Here is a 17,375-nt window from a genome sequence, read left to right as displayed (position 1 = left end):
CTGGCAAAAGTAGAGAAGTCAACATCTTTAAGAACATAACAGCTTAAAAATCTATTACACCATCATATGCATGCTGCTAACAGTCATCTATCTTAAACAAAACATATTAAAGATTCAAACCTTGTGGAAACATTGGCACCCTGACACCTAAAACTAGGTGTTTTGCTAATTTGATGACGATAGTATAAAATCTAGAAAACCAAAATGAAGCAAAACTCAACCACCCAAAGCAAGAGTAATAACAGCAAACCCATCTTCCACAATCGGTTGCAGTAACAACATAAAGAGAACACCCAAATTATAATCAAAACTCATATAAACTTTATGGAGTTTGCGGTTGATTCTATTTCATTCTACACAAGCCATATAATCCTCAACTAAATAAGTCATGCAAGATCATTAGACATATTCATCATGAGTAAACATTTCATTCACTTACATATGCATTCTCAGCGTATTCACTCACAAAAGACCAGGTCTTTCTCATGTGGGTGTTCGTGAAAATTTCGATAGGATTATTGGGTATGGCCTTAGTAATCTTTGCCGGCACATAATACACATATTAACGGTTACACTGAAGAACATTACTATAAATACTTAACACTATATATTCTTACCTTCTTGTGAATAACATTGACGAACGGCAAGGTGCCAGCGGTATGATTTGTTTTCATCTCTGTTCTATTTTTCTTATTTCGCTCAGATTTTTTTTACAAAAATTCAACCAAAAATCATATTCATTTCATTTTTTACAGTTGAATACAAAACTTAGAAATAATAATTGACCATTGATTTGAATAAGATACATTTACCTTCAACGAGACAGTTTCGAATGAATTACATATAGCAGGCCATTGGTTTGGAGAAACACCATCTGAAACATTGGCCCACATCTTGACTTTAGCATTGGCCACAGCTGCCAAATCATCACTTTCCACACCTTTGAAATAAATTTTGTAGTTCTGTATGTGCAATTCAGAGCGAATCCTCGCATAACTAACACGTAATTGATGCTTTACAGCCTCCTTGTGTTGCTCTAGCGCCATATTCAAAGCGAACATACCCCGAGACATAGTAATTACGAAAACAATGGTCAAAACTTTGTCACATTATTTGTAGCAAGTGACATAATACACATATACAATAAGGTTTATACCTTCATACGTTCTTCCAAACTCCTCACCATTACAGCTAGGACCTTGCTCCAACTATCATAATGGAGATCGCAATGATCGTACACAATCTTAGAAATTATCCTCGACCACGCCGAGGCATTTTCTCCTATAAGTACCTAGTAGTTATCATCGAATTCCAAAGTTATCGGACCATCCTTATCTACCATAGCATTGTACCTCTTATTCTTGTTCTTACCCCTTGGTTGTCTAACGAACTTGCTAGCTATTAATCAAAATATGAAAATGTAGTTAATTGTATCTGGCGAAGTAGTATGCAAAGTGTATACAACAAACTAATAAGAAAAAGACCGTATATATATATATATATATATATATATATATATATATATATATATATATATATATATAAGAAAAATGTATCAATGGTCTACCCAACCTATTTGCCCATAGAATTCGTGAAGATTCAAGTAATAAAACTGGAATTATAGAATATGATAATTTCACTTACAAAGACATCATAAGTACAATAAGTAAAACATGATTAAAAATGTGTATAGATATGGGAAAAAAAAATAAAAGGGAAAAATCCACTTTACCCCTTGAAGTTTCAGGAGTTTTTCAATTTAAACCTTCCGTTACTAATTTTCGTTAAATTGGACAGTAATTAAAAAAAAAAAAAGCCTGAGGGTAATTATGTAATTTCCTAGATTTTCGTCCAATTTGACGGAAATTAGTAACGGTAGGTTTAAATTGAAAATTTTTGAAACATTAGGGGAGTACATTGCCAATTTTTAAACTTTGTGGTTCAAATTGAAAACTCCTAAAACTTTAGGGGGGTAAAGTAGATTTTTCTCTAAATAAAAACTTGAACAAAGAAACAAGAGAAGCAAAATATGAAATTGAAAATTTTTGTGAACAATATGGTTTACCTCCTATACCTCCATCCAGAAGAAAACATAAGGATAAAAGTGTAAAACTAGAAAACATTACAAAAAGAGATATAGAAAAAACAAAAATATTGAACCAACTAAATATTACAAGAAAAATAAAACAACAAGAAAATCCTACAAAAAAATCCAAAAATGAAAAATATGATAAAAAGAGAGTAAAATGCTTTAAATAAAAATAAGTGCAAAGTAAAATATAAAATCAACCAATTAAAAATTTTCAAAAAATAGAAAGAGTATTCTAAAATCCAGAAGAACCGAATATCTATTACAAACGAGATGATGCTTTTTTATAGAAAAATAAAGATGTTGTAGGTGATACTTGGACACTATAGATGCTATTACAACCGAATAAAGATACTTGGGCGCTATAGATGAATAGTGACTTGTCAGTTCCTGTAGATGAACAGTAATGACCAACATGAATAGTGCCAAACAGCAATTACCTACATGAATAGTGCTGAATAGTAATGACCAACATGAATAGTGACTTGGGCACTGTAGATGAACATTGACTTGTCGGTTCCTGTAGATGAATAGCAATGATCGACATGAATAGTGTTGGCTGCCAAAAACAGTGCTAAATAGTGATTGTTGTGGGCTTAGGCTTTCAATCTTCACCAAGATCGTAAAGGTCTTGGGCTTCTTGGTAAAGAGGCTGTATTTGGTTTGTAGAAGAGGAGGACGAAGTTGGGCTTTGTTTTCCATGGTCTTCAATCCCTTCAGCTTTAAGGAGAAGGTTTCTGCATAGATCTTTTAGGTCTTCTTTACATTGGACTTGAGCCATGGCTGCAGCAATTTCTATCTGTAAATGTGATTTATTTGCCAGTAATTGGCTTTGATTTATGAAGGAAGGGAATTCTCTTTATATTGAGGAAATAATTTTCTAAATGTTGAATTTGTCCAACCAGCAAACATATCTATATCGTTTGCAAATTTCTTGATCAATGGCATAATCCCACTTGAAGAGCCAGGGGATTTTGTATTTCTTTGCCAAGTGAAGCAAGGAAGGAAATTGACTCTCTGTTTCACTAACTCTGTAAGTTGTTGAAAATTGCTTTAATGCATCTGCAAGTTCTGGAGGTAAAATCTCAGGAATTATCCTATGATTTTGCCACCATCTGTTGAACCATAAAGCTAGCTGGCTGCTGAATTTGTTATCAAAACAAAGATACTAGGAGTGGTTGTTATTATTGTTCTGATAAATAAGTACTTTTGATCATGCTTCAATATAATCATAATAGCTGTATTGGACTTGATGGCCTTGAAGGGCTTTGAGATCAGATGGGTGGTTACCCCATTCTTTTGCTGAAATAATTTTTGCTATATACATCTTATCAAAGATTATTCTTTTCTGTTATGGGTCGAAATTATCTGGAATTGAATCTTTGATAATTGATGCTATTTAGAGTAAAATATCTCTGTAGAAAATAATGGATTTGGATGGGTGAGATGGAATGAATTTCCATTTAGGAGGAAAATAACTTTTAACAAGATCCGGAGGATTCTTGAGGAGACACTGGTCATGTTCTATAAAGAACAGGTTTTCTGTATAGGTTTTTTGGACAAACTTGGATCTATTGGTTTGGGTAATTGGTTGGCTGGTATAGAATTTTTGTTGCTGTATGAATTTTGAAGAGTTCTATAGGGTAAGGATAATGGTTGCTGTAGGACATTCTACCAACTAGTAAGGGTCCAGGTGGCTTGGAGATGCTAAAGTTGATGAAAAAGTAGGTCTTGGAGAACCAAGAACCTGAAACTTATTCAACATGTTAATAGGTGAACATGTTTCATAAGGGTTTACATTTCCTGAGCTCAGGATTACATGATGACTTGGCTGTGACTTGATTGAAGGTGTTTTATTTTTGTGTTTACTTGAGAGTGGCGATTCAACCATCTTTTCCCTGCAAAAATTCACGAGTGAGAAAATCATTTATAGAATTTTGATCTCCTTTGATGTATTTAATTTCAAAATAAAAAAATACTTAAAATTGATTGCCATCTGGCAAAAATCTGTTTACTTGTTATATTTTGAACATCTTTTTCTAAAACATGTTTTGCACTTTTGCAATCAACTCGAATTAAGAATTTTTGGTTTAGCAAATCACTTTGAAACCTTGAAATGCATAGTACTATAGATACAACTTCTTTTTTAATAGTACTATAATTACTTTGTGTTGAATTCCAAATTCTTGAATGGAAACAAACCATTTGTTCAGGAGAATCTGGAGTGACCTTCTGTTTGAGGATACCTCCATATCCAATGTTGGAAGCGCCTATTTCTATAATTTTGAAAGCTTTTACTTCAGGAATGCAAAGACAAGGCAAAGTCTTGACATATTTTTTTACTTCTTGGACAATTGAAGTGTGAAGATCAGTCCAAGGTGGAGGATTACTTCCTTCTAACATATCATAACCTATTGGTTTAATATTCAATGTTAAAGCTTTTAAGATCTGTGGATCTCTTAAACTTAAAGTGAAGTCAGGGATACAATCAAAATGAATTGACCCTTTATGAAGACTTGATTCAACGACTCCTAACGTGCTAGTGCTGTAATCTTTATGTCTTACATCTCTTAAACACAAAAGTACAGAGGCATTGATTCCTAAACGGACTAAAGGTTTTACTGCAACTTGAATTAATCCTATGTGAAAGAAATTCATTTTCTTTTCTCTAAGTTTTTTAATTGCTTCTTTAGAAAGTAATTGACATATATCATGATGTTTATTTAAAGCATAGACTTGTTCAACTGTTTTTACGTTGTAATCATTAGTAAACGACAAGGGTGAAAAACTTGATTTATAAATTTCTCTGGTTGGGACCTTGGGTATGCTCCAATCATGTGAAACTATATTTGCTTCAAAAATGTTGTATTCTTTTTCATTAACTATATCAAGTAAACTAGATCTAGAGCTTATAGAAGAAGTGGATCTAAACAACCTAGACATAATTGAAAATATTTGTTAAGAACAAGACAATAAGATTGAAAACTTTCTACTTCCAAATGCTTCTCCCAAACAGGTCTTTAAGGGTTTTGGAATAGGTATATTATGTGTCCTACAGTGTGTCCTCCTGACTTACAAGTCTACCGGGCCAAACAGCGTTGACGGCACATTGACGGCACAATATCGTACATCCCATAGAACTTAAAGATTTGCTAAAGATAACACCTGAAAATATACTTGTTTTACAACATTGTTTTATGGATTTAACAAATATATGAATTGACTGACCATTTGGCTTTGATACCAAAAGGGGACTCATGGTATGAGTAAGCATAAGCGGAAGAATTGAAGACATAGTGTTGAATTTAAACAGAGAGTGCTTGAAAGATTCTAGGTTGAATATGAACAGAATATTTAGAAGGATATACAAAGATTTAAACATAAAAACGGATATGAAATGTTGAAGATACTTCAATTGGAATTACAAATTCATAAATCAACATATTGAAAATAGGATATATGAAAATAAGTACTTACAAAAATATGATGCTGTTTTTTATTTTTTGAAAGGAAAATATAATGCTATTAAATTAGCTTGAAGAAACTTTTATTGAATGAAACATTTTGTAATACATCGATAGAACTGTGACATACATATTTGTGAGATATCACTAATGTTTAGAGAGAGAGAAGAGAAAGAGTATTATAAAATCCGGAAGAGAAAGAGTATTATAAAATCCGGAAGAACCGAATATCTATTACAAACGAGAGGATGCTTTTTATAGAAAAATAAAGATGCTGTAGGTGAATAGTAACTTGGGGCACCGTAGATGAATAGTGACTTGTCGGTTCTTGTAGATGAATAGTAATGACCGACATGAATAGTGCTGAACAGTAATGACTGACATGAATAGTGCTAAATAGTAATGACTGACATGAATAGTGACTTGGGCACTGTAGATGAACATTGACTTGTCGGTTCCTGTAAATGAACAGAAATGACTGACATGAATAGTGCTGGCCGCCAAAAACAGTGCTGAATAGTGATTGCCTTCGGCTTGGGCTTTCAATGTTCACCAAGATTGTAAGGGTCTTGGGCTTCTTGGTAAAATTGCTGTATTTGGTTTGTAGACAATTTGTCATTGGTGTGTATATATATATATATACAGAACGAGTTGACATAAGCAGAAGGATTGAAGACATAATGATAAATTTAAACAGAGACTGCAGATAAGATTCTAGGCTGAATATGAACAGAATATCTAAAAGGATACACAAAGATATAAACATAAATATGAATATGAAATGTTGAATCTACTTCAATTGGAAACATATATTCAAGAATATACATAATGAAAATAAGATATATAAAAATAAAGACTTACAAAAATATGATGCTATAAAATTAGCTTGAAGAAGCTTTCATTGAATGAAACATTCTGTAATACATAGATGAAACTCTGACATACATATTGTGAGATTTCACAGGTGATCAGAGAGGGAGAAAAGAAAAGAGAATTTAGTTCGGAAGAACTCGAGCCCCTGAATACAAGAGCTGAAGGGGCTTTAAATAAAAAATTAACAGCTGAATACTGTAGATGAATAGTGATATGTAAGGTGAATAGTGCTAAATAGTGCTATGAACGGTAGCTGCCGACATGAACAGTACGTGAATAGTGGCATGAACAGTAATGGCCGCCAAACAGTAATGACCGCCAAAACATTGACATGAACACTGCTGTATTTGGGAATAGTGTTTGCTATATTTTGGAACAGTAATTGCTGTATTTTGGGATAGTGATTGCTGTATTTTGAGCTTCTTTAAGTCTCAATCTTCACCAAGATCATAGGGGTCTTGGGCTTCCTAGTAAATGGGCTGTACTTGGTTTGTTGAAGAGGAGGATGAAGCTTCTCCTTGTTCTTCAATGCCTTCAGCTTTAAGGAGAAGGCTTCTGCAAAGGTCCTTGAGGTCTTCTTTACATTGGACCTGGGCCATGGCTGTTGCAATTTCTGTATGTAGATGTGACTTGCTTGCCAAGAATTGGCTTTGAGTGGTGAATGAAGGAAATTCTCTCTGTAGTGATTAAAGTATTTTTTGAATGTTGTATGTGTCCCGCCAGCGGACATATCTATTTCTTCTGCAAATTCCTTGATCAATGACATAATCCCATTTGAAGAGCCATGAGATTTTATATTTCTTTGCCATATGGAGCAAGGAAGGAAATTGACTTTCTGCTTCATTAACTCTGTAGGCTGTAGAGAATTGCTGTAATGCATCTGCAAGTTCTGGGGGTAAAATCTCAGGAATCATCCCATGACTTTGCCACCATCTGTTGAACCAAATAGGGAGCTGACTGCTGAAATTGTTATCAAAACAAAGATACCGGGAATGACTGTTATTATTGTTTTGATAAATAAGTACTTTTGACCATGCTTCAATGTAAACATAGTAGCTGTATTGAACTTGGTGGCCCTGCAGGACTTTGAGATTAGCTGGGTGACCCTATTTTTTTGCTGAAATGATTTTTGTGACATACATTTTATCAAAGATTATTCTTTTCTGTTCTGGATCATATTTGTCTGGGACAGAGTCTTTGGTAATTGATGTTGTTTGGAGTAAAATGTCTCTGTAGAAATTGATGGATTTAGATGGGTGAAATGGAATGAAATTCCATTTAGGAGGGAAATAATTCTTTACAAGATCCAAAGGATTCTTGAGATGACGCTGGTCATGTTCTACAAAAAACAGGTTTTCTATATAGGTTTTTTGGACAAACTTAGATCTATTGGTATTGGTTATTGGCTGGTTGGTATAGAATTTTTGCTACTGTATGAGTTTTGAAGAGTTCTATCGGGTAGGGATAACGGTTGCTGTAGGACATTCTACCAACTGGTAAGGGTCCGGATGACTTGGGGATGCTAAAGTGGATGAAAAAGTAGGTCTTAGGGAACCAAGAACCTGAAAATTGTTTAACATGTTAATGGGTGAACATGTGTCAGAGGGGTTTACATTTCCTAGGCTCAGGACTATATGGTGACTGGGTTGTGACTTGATGGAAGGTGTTTTATTTTTGTTTTTACTGGATTGTGGCTTTTCAGCCATCTTTTCCCTTCAAAAATTCACGAGTGAGGAAATTAGGTATAGAATTTTGATCTCCTTTGATGTATTCAATATCAAAATCAAAGATGCTTAAAATTGATTACCATCTGGCAAAAATCTGTTTACTTGCTATATTTTGAACATCTTTTTCTAAAACATGTTTTGCACTTTTGCAATCGACTCGAATTAAAAAATTTTGGTTTAACAAATCACTTTGAAACTTTGAGATGCATAATATTATAGATAAAATCTCTTTTTTAATAGTACTATAAGTACTTTGTGCTGAATTCCAAATTCCTGAATGGAAACAAACAATTTGTTTAGGAGAATCTGGAGAGATTTTCTGTTTGAGAATACCCCCATATCCAATGTTGGAGGCGTCTGTTTCTACAATTTTGAAAGCTTTTACGTTAGGAATGCCAAGACAAGGCAAAGTCTTGACATATTTTTTGACTTCTTGGACAATTGAAGTATGAAGATCTGTCCAAGGTGGAGGGTTGCTTGTAAGACGATCATACAGTGGTTTACAATGTTTTCTAAGATGATGATAAAATTCAGCAACATAATTTAAAGATCCTAGGAACCTTTGAAGCTGATTTTTATCAAGGATGATATCAAGAAATTTGTCTGCAAATTGAATTACCCGATCAATGGGTTTAACCATTCATTGACTGATGTTCAATCCTAAAAATCGGATTTTTGTTTGAAACAAGTTGATTTTTGTAGCTGAAACAACTAAACCACTAACTTTGATGATACTAAGAAACGAATGAAGATGTTTCCAGTGTTCATTAATTGACTTTGAAAATATGAGGACATCATCTATATAAACAATTGAGAAATGTGCTATAGGGTCAAAGATTTCATTCATGATGTTTTGAAATTTACTTGGGGCATTTTTTAACCCAATGGGCATGACATTCCATTCATGGTGGCCAAATCGTGTAACAAATGCTGTTTTGTATCTATCTTGTTCATGGATTTGGATCAGCCAGAATCCACTCTTCATATGAAATTTTGAAAAAACATTGGCTTGACCTATTGTGTTATTGGGTCATTTTTGTTTGGAATTGGATATCTTATCCACTGTAAGACTTTATTAAGAGGTTTGTAGTTTGTTACTAATCTTGGAGACCCTCTTTCTAATTTTGCATTTTTCTATACGTAAAAGGCTGAACAAGACCTTGGGGACTTGCCTTTTCTAATTATTCCCTTGTTAAGCAATTCTTTAATTTCAATTTTACAAAGTTTCATTAAATCTTGATTCATTTGGATGGGTCTAGCTTTAGTATGAATATTTCTTTCGCTGAAATCTTTTACATAAGGGAGTTTTACAATATGCTTTTTCCTATGCCAAAAGGCATTGGGGAGATCAGAACAAACTTCATTTTGTATTTTTTCTTTGAATCTTTCAATTTTTTGTAAAAGAATATCTCTTGATAGTTGTTCTTCTATTCTTTTATGTTGAATTTCTTCTTTTAGGGTGTTCAAATGCTTGCTCTTATTCTGTAAAATGTTCATTGTTTTAGAAATTGAAACTTCTTTTAACATATTGAGATCTTTAGTAAGGAGTCTTTTGAAGAATTTAAATTATGCTTTCTCTCCTCAAACTTATGTGGTAATTCCTTTGTGATCTGTAGTAAAAGGATACAAAAGACATAAAAAGGGATTCTCTAATATGACCTCTGAATCAGACATGTTTTTTATTAAGACAAATGAAGTTTTGAAACAAACATGATCTTGACAGACATGTGCTTTAGGTAATTTGTAATCTATCTACATTTCACTGCCATTGGCTGATGATAAATATTCTGTAGTTTTTGAATAATATGTAGTAAAATTTTAATTGGTTGAATAAAATTTCTGAGTTCTAAAATTTTATACAAATGTTCTTTTTCTTTGTTGGAAATTTTTAATTGGTTGATTTTATCTTTTACTTTGCACTCATTTTTGTAATGGCCTATTTTTCCACATTTGAAGCATTTTACTTTCTTTTTATCATATTTTTTGTTTTGTGGCTTTTTGTAATATTTTCTTGCTGTTTTATTTTTCTTGTAATATTCATTTGGTTCAAAGTTTTTGTTTTTTTTTTTGTAATCTTTTTTGTAGGTTTTCTAGTTTTTGCGTATTTATCCTTATGTTTTCTTCTAGAGGGTGGTATAGGGGGTAAGCCATATTGTTCAGAAAAATTTCCCATTTCATATTTTGCTTTCTTTTTTCTTTGTTTAAATTTTTATTTATCTTCATATCTATACACATTTTTAATCCTATTTTACTTATTATACTTATGATGTCTCCGTAGGTGAGATTATCATATTCTATAATTCCAGTTTTATTACTTAAATCTTCATGGATTTTATTGGCAAATAGGTTGGGTAAACTATTGATAAATTTCTCTTGCTAGAAGGCATTTTTACAGTCATCTCTTAATATTACTCTTGACATAAAAACATCTTTATACCATCTAAAATCACTTAAGGTTGGACACCTAAGGTCACTTAGTTGGTCATGAATTCTGGATGTAACATTACTAGGGATTCCTGTAAAATGTTTCATTATGGTGTAAATTAAAACATTAATTCCATTGAGGATTCCTCTGTTATGTGCTTCATCATAAATTGGGATTCCTTCTTCATCTTTTTGAACTGCATATTTTATTTCAGAACGATTTGCTTTAGTTAGGTATTTTTTCCACCAAGCTTTTAATGTTTCTGTAAATCCTGATGTTAAAATGTCTACAATTTCTGCATTAGTTTTTTCTGAATTTGTAAGGTAATTATTAGTAACCATTGACATGTGCTGTAGTTTATTTAAAATTTCTTGTTTAGACAAACCATCAATATTCCATTCATAAATTTTGTTAGTAGAGACTGAGAATTGGTTAAAAACATTTTGTTCTTCATATTAAATGTTTGGTGGTGTAGGTCTAGGGTACCAATTAAGGGTGTTAGGCGTTGGTCTAATTATTCTATTAATTTGGAATTCGCTGAATTGTTGTTCAATTTGTTGTATTTCTTGATCTGTAATTTGCACATATTCTGAACTTTGTATTTCACTTGTTGTTTCATATATGATTATTTGTTTGTCTTTTCTAATGACTTGGACATTTTTCGAGGGCGAGGTTTCACATTTGACATTTTCAAGTTGTTTTAGCGCGTTACTTTTGACATTTTCAAGTTGTTTTAGCATATTATTGACCTTTTCAAGATAGGTTTCGTCTTTATCATGTAAGTATAACGTTTTGGGTTGTGAAATTTTTAAGAAGGGTTGTTCGTAATGGGGTTTTTTCTTTTCAGTTTGAGTTTTAGTTGGGGGTGTAATTCTATTTTCTATTTGGTCTAATTGTTTTCCTATGGTTATGAGGCTTTGGTTTGTGTAATTGTTTTGTTCCATGATCTTTTTTATTTCGTCATCTTTGGAAGATTTAAAAAGGGAGGCTAAAATTTTTGATCCTTTAAAGTTTACAAAGATCGGTTCTCTTGGAGGGTGACTTGCTTCTATTATTGTTTTATCTTCTTTTTCCCACTGGGTTAACGTGTTTAATTTTTAATTTTTATAAAGTCAAAGAATTTTATATGTAACTTATGTTCATGCATAAATTTTTCCCATTTTGCAAAGATTTTTATTTTTTGTATATTTTAACTTATATTTTTCTCTTTTTCTGTATTTTTGGTAGAATTAAAGTTTTTTATTAAGGGTTGGAGGTCTAAAGTAAATGGTTTACTTATAGTCATTAATTGTGGGTGTAAAGGTGGTTCGTCTATATCACTACAAGAAACTGACTCATCAGGGGCGACTTATTAGGGGCGACTTTATAGTCGCCCCTAATACTCAACTATTAGGGGCGACTTTTGAAAGTCGCCCCTAATAGTTATGTATTAGCGTCCACATCCAAGTGGACGCTAATAGCCGACCCAAAAGATGAATAATAGCGTCCACTCTACAGTGGACGCTAATAACTCGACCCTAATATTCTCGCAGGAAATATTCAAAAGGCGGGGAAAAGATCATTAGCGTCGACTTTAGGAGTCGACGCTAATGGTTAATTATTAGGGTCGACAAAGTCGACCCTAAAGAGTGTGAGGAATTAAAAAAAAATAAAAAAATAAAAAAAAAATTTTATTCACCAATAGCGTCCACTCAAAGTGGACGCTGAAGAGTGATCATTAGGGTCGACTATAAAGTCGACCCTAATGCCTAAGTATTAGGGTCGACAAAGTCGACCATAAAGAGTATGTGTAGGAATTAAAAAAAAAAAAGAAAAAAAAAAAATTTATTCACCAATAGCGTCCACTCAAAGTGGACGCTGAAGAGAGATCATTAGGGTCGACTTTAGAGTCGACCCTAATGCCTAAGTATTAGAGTCGACGAAGTCGACCCTAAAGAGTATGTGTAGGAATTAAAAAAAGGAAAAAAAAAATAATTTTATTCACCAATAGAGTCCACTCAAAGTGGACGCTGAAGAGTGATCATTAGGGTCGACGTTAGAGTCGACCCTAATGCCTAAGTATTTGTCGACCCTAAAGAGTATGTGTAGGAATTAAAAAAAAGAAAAAAAAAATAATTTTATTCACCAATAGCGTCCACTCAAAGTGGACGCTGAAGAGTGATCATTAGGGTCGACTTTAGAGTCGACCCTAATGCCTAAGTATTAGGGTCGACAAAGTCGACCCTAAAGTGTATGTGTAGGAACTAAAAAAAAAGAAAAAAAAAATAATTTTATTCACCAATAGCGTCCACTCAAAGTGGACGCTGAAGAGTGATCATTAGGGTCGACTTTAGAGTCGACCCTAATGCCTAAGTATTAGGGTCGACAAAGTCGACCCTAAAGAGTATGTGTAGGAATTAAAAAAAAAGAAAAAAAAAATAATTTTATTCACCAATAGCGTCCACTCAAAGTGGACGCTGAAGAGTGATCATTAGGGTCGACTTTAGAGTCGACCCTAATGCCTAAGTATTAGGGTCGACGAAGTCGACCCTAAAGAGTATGTGTAGGAATTAAAAAAAGGAAAAAAAAAATAATTTTATTCACCAATAGAGTCCACTCAAAGTGGACGCTGAAGAGTGATCATTAGGGTCGACTTTAGAGTCGACCCTAATGCCTAAGTATTTGTCGACCCTAAAGAGTATGTGTAGGAATTAAAAAAAAGAAAAAAAAAATAATTTTATTCACCAATAGCGTCCACTCAAAGTGGACGCTGAAGAGTGATCATTAGGGTCGACTTTAGAGTCGACCCTAATGCCTAAGTATTAGGGTCAACAAAGTCGACCCTAAAGAGTATGTGTAGGAATTAAAAAAAAAGAAAAAAAAAATAATTTTATTCACCAATAGCGTCCACTCAAAGTGGACGCTGAAGAGTGATCATTAGGGTCGACTTTAGAGTCGACCCTAATGCCTAAGTATTAGGGTCGACTTTGTCGACCCTAAAGAGTAGGTAGGAAAATAAAAAAAAAATAAAAAAAAATTTGATGCAGTCACAGAATGTACAAACTTGTACATTCTGTGACTGCGATCGATCTCAGTCACAGAAACAACAAAAGAAAGGCAGAATGTATATATATATATATATATAATTTTTTTTTATTTTAATTTTTATTGCATAATGTACAACAACTTTGATAGTGATACAATGAAATGATAGGATCAAGTGACAATAAAAATTGAAACAATTGAAATTAAAGGTTTATTCAAACATCCGTTTGATCATAGTACATTTGTTCAATCGATCATAATAGGATCAAATGATCGATGAAACTTGAAACAACTAAATTGAAGGTTTGATCGAATATCCGATCAATCATAATGAATTAGTTTGATTGATCGTGATAAGATCAAATGATTGAAACAATTGAAATTGAAGGTTTGATCGAATATCCGATCAATCATAATGAATTAGGTCGATTGATTGTGATAAGATCAAATGATTGAAACAATTGAAATTGAAGGTTTGATCAAATATCCGATTGGTTCTACCTAGTGCATTCGATCGATCGATCGTGATAAGATCAAATGATCAAACAAATTAAATGTTCGATCGAACATTGAATTGAAGTCTAAGCATTTTATATTATATTAGTGCAGTACTTAAATTGATCGGGATACAATCAATACAACTTGACATGATTGAAGGTTCAATCAAACATTTGATAAAATCAATTCTGATCGATACTATTACATATTAGTCTGATCGATCGTAATGGGATCAAATGTTCGATCAAACATCCGATCGATCCTAGTGAATTAGTTCGATTGATCGTGATAGAATCAAATGATCAATTAAATGTTCGATCGAAAATCCGATCGATCAAACATCCAATCGATCTTAGTGAATTAGTTTGATTGATCGTGATAAGATCAAACATCTGATCGAAAATCCAATCGATCCTAGTGAATTAGTTCGATTGATCGTAATAGAATCAATTGATCGATCAAACATCCGATTGATCCTAATGAATTAGTTAGATTGATCATGATAAGATCAATTGATCGATCAAACTGAATACAATTGAAGGTTCAATCGAACATTTAATTGAACTATAAGCTTTTTATATTATCTTAGTGCATTAGTTATATTGATCTTATATTATCTTTGAATTTTGTATTGATCTTAGAATTAATTATAAGATAAATATCAACTTAATGATCTTTATTAAACGGAAATTATTAGTTAATATTATAATAATAAAAACATATTACAGGAGAAAATAAAGAAAAACAAAAATAAATAAAATAAATAAAAATTAAAAATTATAAGTATAATTTTTTTTTAAAAAAAAAATTTTGAGGCTCATTAGGGGCGACTAAGGTCGCCCCTATTGAGTGCGAAAAATTTAGAAAAAGTGGCGGGATATCTGAAATTGGCGCGAATATTCTGAAATTTTCAGACCATTTTATGTTTTCTGAAAAGTTTAGACCATATTTGTTTGATCCAAATCCCTAACCCCAAAGTCCCACCCCCTTCATCACTCTCTCTCTCTCTCTCTCTCTCTCTCGATCTCTCTCACTCGGCGCACGTTTCTCTCTCCGGCAGCTCTCTCTCCGGCCCTCCTATCACTCTCCGGCGCACTCAACTCTCTCCGGTAGCTATCTCCGTCGATCTAAACCCATCCAAGCAGTGAAGGGGCAATCAAACCCTCGGCAACCGTTTCTGTCAGTGTCTCTCTCGCTCATTCAGGCCGCATAGAGGTGCTATTTCCATTTTTGCTCTCTACGAGATCGGACTAATTAAAGAAAACGTTTATTTTATTATATAATTATCCCATTATATTTAATTTGGCCATGAATTTGTTATCTTTGTTGAAGGAATTGCCAGTTTAGATTATTTTCAATTGCATTACCCACGAGCTTCAAATTGTGCGATCCCATTCTTATGCTTCTTATGAGTTATTTGACTTGTTACAGATGAAAGATAGCAGAGATGCTGTCAAGAACGATAAAGCCTCAAAATCCTCAGCTGTTAGCTCTCTCCCACTCATTCTTGATGTGGATGACTTTAAGGTAGGCTTCAAAACGCATCAATTTATGTTATGCAGATTTGCTTATTGTCTTCCAGGTCTTCAATTTCAACTAGGTCTTGTTAGTCTTACACATTTCTGTTTTGGTAACTAATTCGATGATTTACTGTGAGAGATGTGCTTAGAGATTTAGGTTTGGAACTTGTAGGGTGATTTTTCATTTGACGCGTTGTTTAGGAACTTGGTGAATGAGCTTCTGCCGTCTTTCCAAGACGAAGAAACTTATTCATCAGAAGGGCATGGCAGCGGCGTCGGTGGGAATGATGCTTTGTCGAATGGACATTTAAGAGGGGATGCCGCGAAATCGGCTGCCCCTTTGTTTCCAGAAGTGGATAAGCTCTTGGGCCTATTCAAGGATTCTTATAAGGAGTTGGTTGATCTTCGAAAACAGGTATGTTTTTGAAACAGTAGGTTGTGGAACGCAGAGTCTAAAAATAATCGTTGGTTTGATAAGGTTTTCATTTTTCTGTTTCTTTTCATATTGGTTGAAGGTTGATGGTAGACTCAACAATCTCAAGAAGGAGGTCTCTGTCCAAGATTCTAAGCACCGCAAGACTCTCGCTGAGGTTAGTTAACTAAAGTGTTGCTTTGAATTGTGATACACGTAATGAGTTTTCCCATGAATCTGAAAATTGAGTTACATATGATGGTTATATGTCCCTTGTGCTTTTAATGAATTTGCTTTGCTTATAAAAAAAAAATGATGGTTGTCTGTATCTTTTCTTTTTCAGCTGGAAAAAGGTGTAGATGGATTGTTTGATAGCTTTGCAAGGTTGGACTCACGTATTTCAAGTGTTGGACAGACTGCTGCAAAGATCGGAGATCATTTGCAGGTAGAGTTTTCCCATGCTTCATTGCCATATGCTTATGATCCTTGTAGTTAATACAATTTTATCACCATCTCTATTGAAACTTTGTTATTTTATGTTTTCATTTATATGGCGTTTTCTTGTCAGAGTGCAGATGCTCAGCGAGAAACTGCTAGTCAAACAATAGAGCTTATAAAGGTATTGTCAATTGATCATTTAGTTTATGATATCCTTTGTTAGAACGTGCTAACTGCATTATTAATTTAATCCCTGCAGTATTTGATGGAGTTCAACAGCAGCCCAGGAGACCTAAAATCGCTTGGAGTCATAGGCTTTCTTATCCTTTTCACTGGTGTTTGTCCTTGTGTAGAACTGGAGAACAGATTGCTTGCTCGTTTTGATGCAGCATCACAGCGGAGAGAATTGTCTTCAATGGCTGAATGTGCTAAAATTTTATCTCAGGTAAATACTTTTGTTAGGTCTGATATGTAATAATTTAATTATTATTGATTTTAAACTTAATAGCTTCATTAAGTAGCTCTTCCTTCCCTCTTTCCCACTCTTTCTTCATCTCTCTCTCTCTCTCTCTCTCTCTCTCTCTCTCTCTCTGGATTTATAATATGAGGATAAATCGAATTAATCCTCCCTAACTACTTTGCTCTTTTACTTCATTTGTTTAGTCAACAATCTTTTTAACAGATGATGAGAACAAAGTGAATGCTTTTGACAAAATTAATAATTTCTTAAACAAGATTAGTAGATTTGTTGATTAAAATGGGCAATTGAAATAGACTAGTTGAAATAAACAGCTGCTTCCAATCCTTAGACCTTGTGGTTGCTTAACAAGCACTCATCCCAAATTCTCAAGCATCTATAGCTATTCAATGTAAAGCTGTTCTTGTGGTTGAATTCTCAAGCATCC

The 17,375-nt window shown here is 33.5% G+C and overlaps 1 long non-coding RNA gene and 1 pseudogene across 2 annotated transcripts; both read left to right on the top strand.

The window, feature by feature from the left end:
- The first annotated feature begins 15,057 nt into the window (after window positions 1-15,057).
- Window positions 15,058-16,219, top strand: LOC148584356 (exocyst complex component SEC10a pseudogene; annotated as a pseudogene). Its single transcript, XR_015912813.1, has 4 exons — window positions 15,058-15,315; window positions 15,532-15,627; window positions 15,793-16,035; window positions 16,136-16,219. The product of XR_015912813.1 is annotated as an exocyst complex component SEC10a pseudogene (transcript).
- A 160-nt stretch (window positions 16,220-16,379) lies between these two features.
- LOC148584355 (uncharacterized) lies at window positions 16,380-16,801 on the top strand. The gene is made up of 3 exons (XR_015912909.1): window positions 16,380-16,477; window positions 16,601-16,651; window positions 16,730-16,801. It is a non-coding gene; the product is annotated as an uncharacterized LOC148584355 (long non-coding RNA).
- Window positions 16,802-17,375: the final 574 nt, after the last annotated feature.

The sequence above is a fragment of the Corylus avellana genome, chromosome 7, assembly GCF_965113065.1.
Source record: "Corylus avellana chromosome 7, dhCorAvel1.hap1.2, whole genome shotgun sequence".
Taxonomy (NCBI): Eukaryota; Viridiplantae; Streptophyta; class Magnoliopsida; order Fagales; family Betulaceae; genus Corylus; species Corylus avellana.
The sequence above is the reverse complement of the archived record's forward strand: the minus strand, read 5'-3'. Positions and strand labels throughout refer to the sequence as shown.